Source organism: Ictalurus furcatus, chromosome 13, assembly GCF_023375685.1.
Source record: "Ictalurus furcatus strain D&B chromosome 13, Billie_1.0, whole genome shotgun sequence".
Taxonomy (NCBI): Eukaryota; Metazoa; Chordata; class Actinopteri; order Siluriformes; family Ictaluridae; genus Ictalurus; species Ictalurus furcatus.
The window spans coordinates 16,195,706-16,212,195 of record NC_071267.1 but is presented as its reverse complement, the minus strand read 5'-3'; the positions used below and the strand labels follow the sequence as shown (position 1 = coordinate 16,212,195).

General features: G+C 38.2%; 1 protein-coding gene across 2 annotated transcripts in view; it reads right to left on the bottom strand.

Moving 5' to 3' along the window:
* The window catches only part of ndst2b (N-deacetylase/N-sulfotransferase (heparan glucosaminyl) 2b), a 64,572-nt gene that overhangs the window by 24,309 nt on the left and 23,773 nt on the right, over positions 1-16,490 (bottom strand). The window lies entirely within an intron of this gene.

The window sequence follows — 16,490 nt, the reverse complement described above, 5'->3', positions numbered from 1 at the left end:
GAGCTACAGTTCATTGAGGGAACCATGAATGCCAACATGTACTGTGACATACTGAAGCAGAGCATGATCCCCTCCCTTCGGAGACTGGGCCGCAGGGCAGTGTTCCAGCATGATAATGACCCCAAACACACCTCCAAGACGACCACTGCCTTGCTAAAGAAGCTGAGGGTGAAGGTGATGGACTAAACCCTATTGAGCATCTGTGGGGCATCCTCAAACGGAAGGTGGAGGAGCACAAGGTCTCTAACATCCACCAGCTCCGTGATGTCATCATGGAGGAGTGGAAGAGGACTCCAGTGGCAACCTGTGAAGCTCTGGTGAACTCCATGCCCAAGAGCGTTGAGTGGCCACACAAAATATTACACTTTGGGCCCAATTTGGACATTTTCACTTAGGGGTGTACTCACTTTTGTTGCCAGCGGTTTAGACATTAATGGCTGTGTGTTGAGTTATTTTGAGGGGACAGCAAATTTACACTGTTACACAAGCTGTACACTCACTACTTTACATTGTAGCAAAGTGTTATTTCTTCAGTGTTGTCACATGAAAAGATATAATCAAATATTTACAAAAATGTGAGGGGTGTACTCACTTTTGTGAGATAATGTATATGCTTGTATTCATTCAATTAAAATAAAAAGTACTGTTTTATAATACTTTTATAGTGAATAATGGGCGGCAGGTAGCATTGCCACCTTACAGCTCCAGAGGGCCCAGTTCAATCCTGATCTCAGGTTACTGTCTGTGTGGCCTTTCTGTGCATGCTATCCCTGTGTCCATGTAGTCTTCCTCTGGGTTCTCCAGTTTCCTCCCACCTCCCAAAAACATGCTGGTAGGTGGCTTGGCGAAGACAAATTGCCCTTAGGTGGGAATGAGTCCCAGGACAGGCTCCAGATTACCATGACTCTGACCAGGATAAAGCAGTTAATGAAGATGATGTTAATAATCGTGCCACACAATATACACAGAAATAACACACTGAATTTATATTGCTACACATTGTGATTACAATATGCATAAAACAATCTGTGATGTGATTGTCCTGCAGTAATTTGACCAAATTTTTGTTTTGCTTTGATAAATCACACCAGTGCCATGATTTATGAAAACATCCACAGTTTACACGCAATCTCCCTGATGGGCATGACATGGGTGAAGATGGGCTCTAATTGCATTAGGATTTTTTGCATTGTGCAGGCTTCTGCAATATCAGTACCTCATCATTTGGGCATTTAGATACATTGTGCATGTCTGATCATTTCTTAATGAGGTTATTAAATGTTAACAATTAGAAAAATTGAATTATAAGGTTCTATCTGTCAATTCTGTGATTTTAAGATACTGACCCATACATTTCTGACCCTCAATAATGCCTAGATACAACAATAAAGCTGATACAATTTTAAAAATTTTGGTGTTAAACGTCAAACCCTTTTCCAGAAGCCGAACATTAAACTTGATCAATATTAGAGAGCATAGTTTGGTTGTTTATAATAATATTTCAAATGCTTTTCTATAAGCACTTAGATAGGTGACAAATTTAAAATACAACCAGAATGAACAAATGGAGAGAAATTGTCAGTGCAGGACGTGATTATTCTGTCAGAAAGAACAGCTCGTCCACAACTGTGGAAATGGCAGAAAAAGGTGATATGGTCAGATGAGTCATCCTTCACCATGCTCTTGAGTGCTTGATGAGGGGGTCCGGTGGCTCTATTATTCTGTGGAGGGCATGTATTTTTGCTGGCATGATCTGAATCCATATCACACCGAATGCATTACATCAAATGTTGTATGTAGCATCACGTCATGTAATGTTAAAAAGTGTTTCAATCCACACTGGCAGTCAGAGGCACTTCAGAGGTACATCACATTCTGCACTTAAATGCCATAGAAATCCATTTAAATCTCCAAGCCACACTTTCTATATCCTGTGTACTTATTTAAAATAATAATAAAAGTACAGAAGTCCTTTAATTTCTCACCAGTCCGTATGTTTTAGACACAGTATTAGGGAATTGACCACGTGAATGTGATGGAAATTTAAGAGACAGAACAGAGTATAAAACCTTCATCAATATGGTGGACCAGCCATAATGAAATCTCAATTAAATGCTGAATAGCTACTGTGCAGAGACTAAAGACCCCCCACTGTGGAAGAATATGTCTAGAGGAAAGAATTGTCAATTAAAAGGCCAATGCTCAATGGGCTATGCTCCCTGTGCTGCTGTCAGGGTCTGGAGAAAGCAGACACAATATGTCCTCAAGGCATTTTTCATCAAGCCAAGTGTCCTGAGTAAAGGCTGATGATCAACCCAAGAGACTTCTCAAAATGGGATCTGTTCCAGTGTGAGATGGCTTTTGCCACAGGGACGGAAAGGAAATACTGACAGTGTGAGCATACTATAAACGTTGCTTTTATGTTAGCATTTTTAGAAAAAAGATTCGAACAGTAGTTCATAGCGCATTACAGTATATAGCATTGACAGCACTATATAGTATTGATAGCATTTATTCTTCTATACACAGTCAAGCAGGACTTTTTCACCAAATCTGTTTAAGGTTAAGAAATCTGGCATAACCTCTAACTTGCTGTAAATAATGCGAAACAAAAACACTCAGCTGACCTAGAGTTGGCCAAAGTGCCACCATCCCTGTCCACTGGCATATGCCAGTGCATGCTGCAGGACCACAGATCATGGGAGACAAGAAAAGCCTTAAGCCTCAAGATAAGAGGAGAAGAACTAAGGCAAGACAAGACTTTTACACCTATCAGCTCAGATTCTGGTGGATGCGTGGGTTATGCTCCACTCTGCACAGCTCACTTTCATAGTCACAACAGCAAACATTAACCATTTCGTACCATATTCTCTGCAGCAAGAACAGAGGAATGATGCGAGAGTTATGTCCTGTTAACTCCTGCTGGATTAGGAAAGTGAGAAGCTCTATCTTTGTTTTGCAGTTTGTGTGAGGGCTGCGTGAAAATGACTTGCAATGATAATCATAAGTTTGCTCAGTATCCCCAACAGGAACAGTTATCACAATTATTCAATGCTATAATGTTTTAGCATTTTTACTCAACAAAAATAATGTACATTTCTTCAGATGTATAATATAAATATCTGAGAATAAATTCCAATTATCTAACTTTTAATACAACTTCAATGAGATGAGTTAATATTTTAATTTGATGTATTTGGAGACCAAGTTATTCAGGTTATGTGTACAGCATTTCTATACAACCATTTTTCCTGCACTTATGACACAAAGTAACACAAATTAACTTACCCCCTCCTTTTTTTTCTTCTCCCTAATATACTGTTGGCCAATTCCCACTCACCAACCAAATATGCCCTATCATACAGCTATGGGAAAGCTAGCACGTGATTCCTCCAAGACATGTGAAGCCAGCCAACTGCATCTTTTTGAATTTCTGTTCACGCTGTGTCACAGGGAAGTGTAGGAACTTACTCGGAAGAAAGCACTATCCACCCTCTTTGCAATACATGATGTCACAGATGCACAGGATTGGTTGCTAGTGTTGCTGTAGGGAGACAATCATCATCCCTCCCACCCTGAGAGCACGGCCAATTTAGTGCTCTTGTACTACAGGCCACAGGTGGCTATGGCATCTTCAGGATTCAAACTCACAAGCTCCAGACCATTAACTGTTGTTAAATTTTCCATACCCTTTTCACATTAGCAGAGGCTTGGAGACAGTCTCATGTCTCAAATCTCTAATAACTTTTACAAACTCTCCCACTGCCTCCACTTTATCTCCTGTCACTGATTCGTGTCTGTAGAGAATTTGTTAACAGTGCACACACTGTGCAAAAGTCTAAACAGTCCTGCCCTCCCATTTCATTCTGCGTACACTAGAGTAATGACCCCTGCTGAGACTGGAGGGACATATTCACTGAATACAGCTCACTGCCCATTTCTCTAGGAGGGATACAAACTGGGCAGCTTTCACTTAGATGGTAATTATAGTCTGGTATTATATGGGCTTACTAAAGCATTTGAAAGTGATTGTTATTAAAGCAGGAGTTAAAAGTTGTTCGCAAGCATAGCTGACAACCAGTAGCCTAGTTCAGCGGTTCTCAAACTTTTTCAGCATGAGGCCCCCCTTGTGAAGGCTGCATCCTTTCGTGGCCCACTATAGAGTCATCAAATTTTCGCAATTTTCTTTTTTTCACGCAAGGCTCTTCTGTATTAACTTTCTCAGCTAAGAGACTACGTATCTAAAAACTTATCCATTTTAAATAGTCTTAGGTTTCATCAGTGTGTGGCTAACAGTACTGTACATCAGTACATCAACAGACGTCTCTGTTTGGTGTGTGTCTTAGTGTGCTGTGTACAATTGATTTAATTTATTAATATTACTCATTTATTTATTTATTTGTTAATATTTCTCATTTTTATGTACATCATAGTTCAAAGGTTGTCAATCCTGACTTACATGCAGGTAAAATTATTTTTTTCTAGAATGTCTATGCAGCCCCCCTAGGGGCCATCTGGCAGCCCCCCAGGGGGCCACAGCCCCCAGTTTGAGAGCCACTGGTCTAGTTCAATAGTTCAATAGTTGTGTTTAATGCACTATTTATTCACCTTAAAGCTGATGTGACATGAAGGTCAGTATTAACCATCCCTTCAGATTGAACTAAAGCAAAATGGAGGATGGGCATCATATAAGGAAGGGTTGATGCTAACACATTACTGGCATTGCAGGAGCGGCTTAAGTCTGTCTCCATGACAACACTGAGAAGGGTGTTTCAGCAGCAGAGCACTAGGGGTTCTCCATCTTTTTGAAAAATCGGACATTTAATGTTACCAAGAGGGAGAAGCATACAAAATCAATCTGATCTATTTGTAATGCATTCCTTCTCTGTGTTCTTATCTAGAAATATTGAAGTCGATTATTAATGTGGTGTGTGTGGTAATGGCCCCCGTCATCTAGAGAACAAGAGACACAATAGATATTGTCACATCCAATACAGAATTTAATGAGAAAATTAACTGATGTGAAACCACTCACAGGCAAGTGGTAATGAGTCACATGCACTACAATGTGTTCATGCCTCAAACCCTTAGGCTCAGCCATTTTTAGGAAGAATTTTAGCTGAGGAATTTCGCACTTTGTGCACATCTGCCAGGGTGCGAACTCTTATTCATTTTTTACAATTTGTTCTAAACATCTGTCCTGAAACAGCCAGTCCCTAAAACTTACTCTACATTGTGCCTTTTGCAGGTGAATGGAGAAATATACACTCACCAGCCACTTTAATAGGAACTGCTAATTCATGGAATTATCCAATCAATCAATCATGTGGCAGCAGCACAGTGCATAAAATCATTAAGATACAGCTCAAGAGCTACTGTTAATGTTCACATCATACATCAGAATGGGCAAGAAATGTGATTTGACTATGGCGTGGTTGCTGTAGCCAGACAGTTTAAGTATTTCAGAAACTGCTGATCATTTGGGATTTTCACACATAACGTATGTTTACACAGACTGGTGCAAAAAATAAATCCAGTGAGTCGCATTTGAGGTGTCACATGTGCATCCCTTTATGGCCACAATTTACCCACATTATAATGGCTACCTCTAGCATGACAACATGACATGTCACAAAACAAGTCATCTCAAACTGGTTCCATGAATATGACAATGAATTCAGCAAACTTCAGTGGCTTCCCCAGTTACCCGATTGGATCCAGTAGAGCACTCTGGGATGAGGTACAACAGGAAAGTCATAGCATGAATGTGCAGCTGACAAATCTGCATCAATTATAAAGTGGCCAGCGAGTGTACAGTATTAGTAGTATTATGTTTTATGACCATTTGCTTTTCTTGAATATTTTAACACTCACTGAGACAGTAGGACCTGATTAGAGTCTAAGAATGATGAAATGGCATTTTAATAAAGAGAGATGGGTTAAGTGAAAAAAACCAAACAGGTCATTTAACATTGAAATGAGACTGAAATGTACAAGATCATAGCCAGTTTCAGTGCACACGATACCATAGCCATAATATTACTGCTCTGTTAGATACAGTATGTGTGACTGAATGAGTTCATGAAACACATGAGGGATAGACGTAATCCTTGCCTTTCACATTCGCCAACCAGCAAAATCTCAAAGTAAGGATATAAAATGAGAACTTTTAGATTAAACAAATCTAACCGTAAATCTAAACACAATTAGGATTGTCCTATGTTGTACTCTTTATCACAACATATTATTGTACCATCTCCAAGAATGCAAATCATTTTCTAAGAAAGAGCAATGTATGACTAAGTGAAAAATGGTAAAACCAAGGAGTGGACAGTAGATAACAGTGCAACTGAAGCTAGGAAATGAAATAAGTAGGGAATGATATATCAAAATGTATCCTTTACAGTATCTGCATAAAAAATGGACATCACTCTTTGAGTTATTACTACCACGGCCATTTACAAGCTGCACTAATACTTAAATATCTACCGAACTAATGTTTAAAAATGGCACTTGGTCCACTAAATACACATGCATCATATCTTAATTAAACTTTCAGTTTCACACAAAATGTACAAGAGTTACACTTCAGTAGTATGTGAAAATAGATACAGTTCAAAATACAGACATGCTTTAAATGATAACATCTACCTAAGAGTTCAGCATGAAAGTAAACAGACATTCACTTCCTTTAAAGTATCTCTTGGCCAAATCCAGCACATTAGCCTTTAATAAAGTCTCCTAGTGCCCTTTGAAGAGGAATCTGAAGAGGCTGTTTCCCTTCATCAGGAACGTTTGAAGATCTTGGCTCACCTGTCTCCAACTGCGATCTCTCACACCCTCTCCAAGTCCTCACTGCACAAAATCACACAGGCCTAGTGCTCTTAATTGCACTCTCTATTACTTTCAAGTGTTGCTTATCTGTTGGAATGAACTGCAATTATTTTTTATCAAGGTGGGTTCGACTCTGTCGCTAATAATACACTTGGTCTCTGCTCACAAAGATAGACAAAGACACAATGATCTCTTTAGAAAGCACAAGTCAGACTGATTGGCATGATTCACTCCACAATGTGCTTGAACTGATTGCCTTTATTTTACTGATTATGAATTGAAGGGAGGATAATCAAGAAATATTCTCAGAGATCTGTCAACTACTGTAGACTGCGTGGGCTTTTATGCCTTTGGTGCACACATTGATATTTACAAATGGTCTTTGCAGCATGAGGTTTTTCTAAAACATGTACTCAGAATTGTATGAAAAGCATCTAAGGCATCAGCGTGGTGCCCAGGTACTGTACCTGTGGCATTCTTGCATTATTTATACCGGTATATCAGCTAGTACACTGGTGAGTGTATTAACCAGTAGGTCAATACTGTTTTCCATTCCTTCAGCAACATGGAATGAACATTAATAGTGAACTGATTTGCTCATATAAATAAGTTATATATAGTAATAAATGAACATATTATACTGGCTAGAATTCCATAATGTATATCCTCACACCTATGGAACCATGTCACTGTAACTGTATCCTGATTTTCTACATGAACACAGGCATTTTCTTCCTCAGTCCAACAATCTAATTGTGCCGTACTCTACTAATGTGGCCGTATTAACATTTTAACGCACTAACGTGTGCCAAGTGTTTCACACAGGTACACACACATTAGCCCACTGCCAATATCAGCAAATTACTGCATAATCAGAGGCTAATAAGTACACCACACGCTAACAGTATTCTCTGCTCTCAAAGTGTTCTCTAAGCTGTAATTGTCACCTTAGAAAAAACACAGAATCAGTGAGGGGTTGATGAAGAATTTATCAGCATTTTTTTCTGACAATAGTTTGGACTGGAGGCAGGTCTCGTTTATTATAGGAATGCTGGACTAAATAATTTTATTAAAAAATTATTTCACTGAGATGCTATTATACTATGCGCAAAAATCCATTACATGATTACAATGACAAGGCACAAACAACATTGTGCTGTATTAATTTTTGGTTTAAATGTTAAATGTTAGTTATAAACATACTGTTTGCTTTAGAATTATTGGCACCCCTCATAAAAAAACAAAAGCAAATGAATAAAATGAAATGAGTGATATTTTGAGATTAAATATATGGGGATGTTCTATAGTTTTATTTGAACACAATATTTTTTCACACATAAAATCATTAAGTGATGAAATTTTTCTGCAAAATTCTGGTTTCACAATGATCAGTACTCCTAAAATAATAATTGGTGACACCTCGTTTGGCAAGAACAATGGCAAGTGTTCATTTCTGCAATTTGTTAACAAGAAGAAGATTGCAGTACACTTGTAGGAAGGTCTTGTAATGTGATCATGCATCTAATTCCTGCCAACTTTTAAACTCTTATAGACTTAAAACTCTTTTAAACTCTAACAAAACTTTTATACTATGTCCCTGGTTGTGCTTAAAGCTGCAGTATCAAACTTTTTTTGGTTAAAAATTAAAAACCAATTGTTGAAACATCAGTTTGACGCCATTCGTCTTTGCATAGTTACGTCACGTCTGTAAACAGAAAGAAGAAGAGTCGGCTACTATATCGTGTGTGTGTGTGTGTGTGTGTGTGCGCGCGCGTGCACGTGCGTGCGCTGAGGATGGTGGGGTGTTTGTAGCTTGTTCTTAGACCAGTTTCTTAGAATTAAAACTAGTCATCTAGATTGCTGTTTTTAACCTGGACAGTTCTAAACAGCAATCATCGTTGACATCTGGGGCATCAGTTGTTGTCAAAACCAAGAAACCTCGAATTACACAGAGCCTGCAGTCAAAAAGGGAATGCGACAGAGCCCGTGCTAAAATGAGAATAAATATCGGCATGGCTTTTGAGAGGTGGCGACAATTACGAGATCTGAAGGGCTTGAAGATTGATGCAGAGATGGCTTTTTTCCCTGCTGAACAGGTAAGACATTTCAGTGGCTCAATATGTAGCTAGCTAACATTAGCGCACTTGTTTGCTTGATTCATCTAAGTATTGAGTTTCCTATTTTGTTGTTGTTTTTTGGTATGGTCAGTTTGGTAAATTGCACATATTTTCTGCTAGTTACGAGAGAGAGAGCAACTCACTTCTACTCCGATGCTAATGTATCCGCTACCACCTCCGTTGTCAAGTATTGGAGCTAATGTACAACCCATACGAACACCTCAAACCATCATATTCGTCCGCGCAGAGGAGCAGTGCCGAAGCACAAACCACTTAAAAAAAAACAGAGATGGGGATAGAGAGGCAAAAGTTCAGTACTGCAGCTTTAATGTTCATTTTTTCATCTTTTATGTATATTTAAGGAAGGTTTTATTAGAATGTATAGGCTGCGAGAGGAAATTCATATATAATCAATATATTCATAATCACTGTGTGTATAATGTTTACTTATTTATTTATTTGTTTGTTTGTTTGTTAATTACAATAATTCATGCATTTCTCATGAACGATGTGTGTGTGTGCCTCTGGAATAAATGGTTGTTCTGAACTTAGATAAAAAATAGACTGAGTCCAAAAACTGCTTCATTCCTGCAACACTCATTTACATGCATTCCAAATTCCCACATTTGTAATGGAGTGTTGAGTGTGTGGATCAGTCTCTAATGCTCACATACATGTAATGGGCCACAACGAATGTTTAGTTCAAGAAGGTATCTGAAATGCAACTTAATTTTTTTTTTCCTGTTTGGTATCCCTGACTTTTTTCTTTTTTTTTTTTTTTTACATAACTTGATACAGTTCCCTCACACAGGCCTGATTGTGTGGTCTGTGTGTCATATAGCTCCAACCCACCTGAATACCACCACAGAGCCACATTAGTGGCTTTCAAACACACACGGATGGGCAATATAAAAACAACCACTAGTTAAAGGTGGAGAGACAACACCCTCAAGACAGCCCGAGAGCTTTGTGCAAATCCAGACATTTCTGAGATGCTTAATATTTGCCCAAATATTTAGAGAGATTTGGGCTGAAATCAAAGGCACATTAAGGCTAAGTTTAGCTGAGAGGAGTAAAGAATGTTTAGGCCTTGAGCACGATCTGAGCCCTGACTGTCTGAGTATGGCCTGTCTGAACTCTGGCCTAACATTAGACTTGAAGCACATTTAACGGTCGTTATACATTATATGGGGCAGAAAACAAACGAAATATGTTATACCTTTATTGTAATAGAAGCCACTACAAAGGAATTGATGTGAAAACTTTGACTGATATTCTATAAAGCTACAATTAAATAACAGACTAATAAAATATCAATTCAAATTACAAGTACACCCAAATTACATTTAGGCCTCCAAGCCTTTAAGTTTAATCTAAGATCACTGCCTATTAGCAGACAATCAATGAGAAGGTCAATATCAGAGACAATGAGACAGTCAGCGTCTGTCTGTCATAGCCCGCAGACCTAAATGCTCTACATACACATGGCAGTCCTAATGGGAGATCAATATGATATGTGCAGCCTTTTATTTGCTTCAGAGCAACGAATGCACACTTAAAAGAACACCTACCTTACCACAGCAGAATTACAAAGGAATGAAGTGTGGGGCAAATCTGATATGTAATTAACAGGACATGCTGTTACAGGTAAAATAATCAACAATGGGATTGTGCAATTACCATCCCAAGTGTTTTTACAGTAACCGCCAATAAATATTTTTTAATGAATGACAAGTTACATTTTATCCATTTACAGTTACATTCCATGAAACTTTGCGAACAATTGTCTTTATTGTTTAACCTTTTGATCTTTTGATAAAAAAAAAAATCACAAAAATACTCTGCTTGAGTTGAAAACACAACACAGGTTTATCAAAAAAAACAACTATCTTTGTTAAATATAGATGTGCAACGATTATTGGCACCCCTATGAATTCATATGAGAATAATATATTTGAAGTATATTCCATTTATATTATAATTTTTTTTAGTACACCTGGGTGACTAGAAATTGTTCAACCATGACTTCCTGTTTCACAGGGGTCTAAATATGAGGTAACACATAGGCCAAATTCTTGTAGTTATTCATCACAATAGGCAAGATCAAGGAATATAGCTGTGATGTGCAGCAAAAGGTTGTTGAGCTTCACAAAATGGGAAGTGGCTATAAGAAAATAGCACAAGCATTGAAAATGCCCATTTCCACCATCAGGGCAATAATTAAGATGTTCCAGTCAACTGGAAATGGTCTGAATCAACCTGGAATTGGACGTGTGTCTATATTGTCTGAACGCACTGTGAAGAGGATGGTTCGAGTGGCCAAAAAATCTCCAAGGATCACAGCTGGAGAATTGCAGAAGTCAGTTGCGTCTTGGGGCGGAAAGTCTCCAAAACTACAATCCGAATTCATCTACATCACCACAAGTCTTCAGTTTGCCAGACACTATTGAAACTTCAAATGGGATCGGGTTCTATGGTCAGATGAAACCAAAATAGAGCTTTTTGGTAATAAACACCAGAGGTGGTTTTGGCGCACACAGAGAGATAGCCATATGGAAAAGTACCTCATGCCCACAGTTAAATATGGTGGTGGCTCTTTAATGTTTTGGAGCTGTTTTTCTGCCAGAGGACCTGGACATTTTGTTAGGATACATAGCATCATGGACTCTATCAAATATCAACAGATATTAAATGAAAAGCTGACTGTTTCTGCCAGAAAGCCTAAGATGGGCCGTGGTTGGATCTTCCAGCAGGACAATGATCCAAAACATACATCAAAATCAACACAAAAATGGTTTACTGAACACAAAATCAAGGTCCTGCAATGGCCATCCCAGTCCCCTGACTTGAAAACCCATAGAAAACCTGTGGGGTGAACTGAAGAGGAGAGTCCATCAGCGTGGACCTCGAAATTTTAAGGATCTGGAGAGATTCTGTATGAAGGAATGATCTCAGATCCCTTGCCATGTATTCTCCAACCTCATCAGGCATTATAGGAGAAGACTCAGAGCTGTTATCTTGGCAAAGGGAGGTAGCACAAAGTAAAAGGGTGCCAATAATTGTTACAAAGATATTTAACAAAGATATATATTTTTTTTGATAAACCTATTTTTTTGTTTGCAGTTGTTTGATATCCATGAGAGCAGAGTATTTTTGTGTATGTTTTGAACAAAAGATCAAAAGGTTAAACAATAAAGACAATTTTTCACAGGCTTCTTTGCTTATATTTACCAAGGGTGCCAATATTAGTGGAGGGCACTGCATATATAAAAATACATATATATATATATATATATATATATATATATATATATATATATATATATATACATATATACATTTCTCCTCAATGAAAAATAATTAACACATTCTTTTAATCCATTTATGTCGAGTGTCTTCCATACAAGTGCCAGTGTAAGTAGTTACTATAGAAATGATAACATGCTAGAACACGCATTTTAATATAAATCTGTGATTTGCTGGAACTAATCTCAGAGCTGTGCTGTTGTAAAACAAATCACCTTCTGACCAATCAGCAGTGGTGTGGTACAAAATGGTTTATTCTGAATGCTGGCTGTGTTTCTGTATTACAGACCTATGGACACCTTTCTTACTTTATGAGGAAAGGATGCTTTCAGTGTGTTGGTGTACGCAGTACAGTGAAGGCATTCTCACCTGAGTAAACATAAGCGCTGGCAAGGCAGCACTGTCAGAACAGCATATGATGCTTAAAGATTCTTTAGAGAGCTTTATATCTGCTATACAGGGAATTTTACAATATAGGTCTAGTTAAATTTTTATAAAAATATGTATTGTACAAATACTGCACAAATGAATACAAAACAATCACATACCATAGACTCAACATGCAGCAAGAACTGAAATGTTTCTTTTTTATATAATTGAGATTTAAACATGCATCTGGTGTAGTTTTTCAGAGAAATATAAGATGTGTGTCAGATCCTACGCCAAAACTTGGCAGAACTAGTGCAGTCATCTATAATTCATTGCTCCACATACTCTGTATTTTGGAAGAAATAACATGAATTTTACTATTATATTATGTTACAAATAAGACTGTTTGTCAGAGTGATTCACTTCCTCATTCCTCATTCCATCTCTGATCTAAGATACATGTAGCATGGAGATGTAGAGAAGCCATTACACCGTTTTTAACCAGCTTTTTCCATTTTATCCATTATCATTCCCAGCATGAGCACAGCAGGACACAGGTTTTCAAAAGCAAAATATCTGCTGGAGGATCTACTTCCAAAATGCACAACAACATAGCCTGACTTACTGTATGATGAAATGTATATTTTATGCTCCACAGAAAACAGAGATCATGACCATACAGGTTTCTCTGCAGACAAAGATCTAATATGTAATGCAAATACACAAACATATGTGTATATAAAAAATGTTGTGTACTAGACATCTATCCATGACGAAAAACAAACGAGAAAAGTTCACAAACTGTACGCGAAAAACTGTCAGGCAGTTTCTACAGAAGTGTTTGTGTGTGTGTGTGTGTGTGTGTGTGTGTGTGTGTGTGTGTTTGTAAAGGAAAAGAGGGGGAAACATGCTGCAGCTTGTCAGCCTCAATGAGCCTTAACACCCTACATACCGTAGCACACACTCTCTTTCTTCCCTTCCCCAACTCTTCCCTAACTCCCTCTACTTCCCCTCCTTCTCCACATCAGCTCCTATATATATATATATATATATATATATATATATATATATATATATATATATATACACACACACGCACACACGCACACACATTAAAATGGTCTGACACACAAAACACACATACATTCTGTTTATAGAAAACCTACTAATTCTGTACTCATGCCTGGAAGCTCCACTAAAGACCACTTGATGTGACTTTTGATGAGAAAACAACACAGAAAACTCTCTCTCTCTCTCTCTCTCACACACACACACACACACACACACACACCCATCACTATTTTGTTTAATCATGTGGGAAAATCAATCAGAAATCTATCTGTACTTCAGTTACCATAAACCATAAAACAGGTTTATATAATGAATAATTAATGGACTGTAGAATCAACACCTTATACAAATGTGAACACAAATCAAAGTTACAATTAAACAGAAATGCAATATGACTGACCAGAAACCATTTGCAGCAATAATTAGGTATAGTTGCCTTCATCTCTGTAGAAAGTAATGAAGAGGATGAGCAGTAAAGAAAAGATGAGAGTCAGTAAGCAACTATGCAGCTCACACCATGGGTCTATTCAAGACAGCTCACATTGATGGAAAAGAGATTCATGCAAAGTGTAAAGCTATTTTTAACATGCTTTTGTTCAAATCTTTGTTTCTGCAAAGAACAAAAGAAAACAGACATCACCAGGACTAAATTAAGTCATTTGCTATGAACACAATATTAAGACCTCTCTCACAGCAGGCACACAGAGCAAACTGGACATAAAATATCAAAAAGGAACAAATACCAAACAAGGAGCAAATGACCTGCATCAGCAAGCACCCCTTTCAACTTATAGATAATTAGCTCATATTCAAATCATTTGGTTCGGTCTAAATGCACACAAATACTGTGTGCTACCACCCACACATTATCATTGAAATTAAAAGGACAGCTTCACCATAGCAACACAGCAAGCATCCCCACTCACCAGTCTTTCCATTACAGAAAACTCCCACACACACACCTGTCCTAGATCACCTCTAGTCCCACACTCTTCCTCCAATTTGAATGTGGGCAGAGCAGAGCAATGAGCTTCCATCAAAATTGTTAATACACACTATTCATTCAGGTTCTTTGTCCCTCTGGAGTCCTTTCTGCTTAAAACAGTGAACACAATAAGCCCTTAAGTTCCATCAGGTTATTCTTCATACCCAAACAAAGCCAGTAAAAAAGATTAATCATCCTGAATACACACACACACTAGCAAGTGCATGTCTCCAAATGCATTTTCTATTCACATAACATCAAATCCAAACTAAAAGTGTACCCACATGCTGGGGGGCTGCAGTAGGTGGAGTCAGTGTTAATGTTAATATTGGTGAACGTTAGTTCAGCATGTTATTAGAGTATTCAGAATCTTTGTGATTTTAATGAGCTTGAAACAAGCAAAACATTATGCAGATGTCCTTTTTTTGCATTCATCTTCAGGAACCATTTGGTCAGACAAGTGGAACACAATAAATGCTCCAGGAACATATAAAACTGAGAAGAAAACTGAAGGGAAACATTTTGCATAAATGAGAATAATAAAAAAAAAGGTTTTATGAGCATTAAGAAAACCAGAATCCATCCATCCATCTTCTACCGCTTACTCCTTTTTCAGGGTCATGGGGAACCTGGAGCCTATCCCAGGAAGCATCAGGCACAAGGCAGGGTACACCAGGTGCCAGTCCATCGCAGGGCACAATCACATACACACTCACACACCCATTCATACACTACAGACACTTTAGATACGCCAATCAGCCTACCATGCATGTCTTTTGACTGGGGGAGGAAACCGGAGTACCCAGAGGAAACCCCACTGCACAGGGAGAACATGCAAACTCTGCACACACATGGCCCCGGCGGGACTCGTGTGAGGCGAACATGCTAACCACTAAGCCACCGTGCACATTCATGAAACATTCATGAAACATTCATGAAACGTTAAATTGTACTGTAAGATGGGAAAGAACATAAATCTGTGCCATGGCTGAATTAGTAGACAGGACACTAAGAAGGTGCAATCATACATTTATCTGTTTCTTTCAAATCCGTACTTCTCATGCATCCTGCAAATACCACATGAAATACCACATTATTATTAAATGGAAGCATGAGTATATTGACTAACTCAAGTCGAGTGCTGTTTTAAATGTACAACACTTCCTGCACAGAAGACAAAGAGATCAAGAACATGAAAGCAAGAGAGTGAAGCTCGACATTACACTCCAAAGGGGCTTTTCACTATGTGAGGAAACACGCTCTCTTCCATATATTTTAACAAGACTGAAGTCTCCCCAGTTGATGATGTAAAAAGTGGCAGTGCTGATGGAAACACAGCAGATGAGGCCTAGTATGCATTAAGTACTGTGAGCAGAACGCTGACACAAGCATGGCTTCTCAGGAAAATTCTTAGAGTTATATAAAGAGTCCATTCCTTCGCTGATCTACTCTCCTGCCTCTGCCTGCTGGAAAGCTTTTTTTTTCACCACAACCTCCTAAACTAATCACATAATGAGGTCATTTTTTGGATATTTTTTCATTATGCACAAATGAGAACTGCCAGCTTTTCTCACTGCACAAATGAAATACATCCACAGAGCAAGTATTCACTGCAAATATAGTGGTTCCAGTCATCTTTGAATTCCTCTCATTTAATAATAGTTTGTTCAAAGCAGGCCACACATCACACACATATCATGCCCAACTAGGCCGTAAGTAATTAGTAGGAAAAAGTAAGCAATTAGTATAATTAAAAATGAAGCAACCCCATCATTTCCTGCTACTTGTTCTCTGTGGAAATGAGCAGG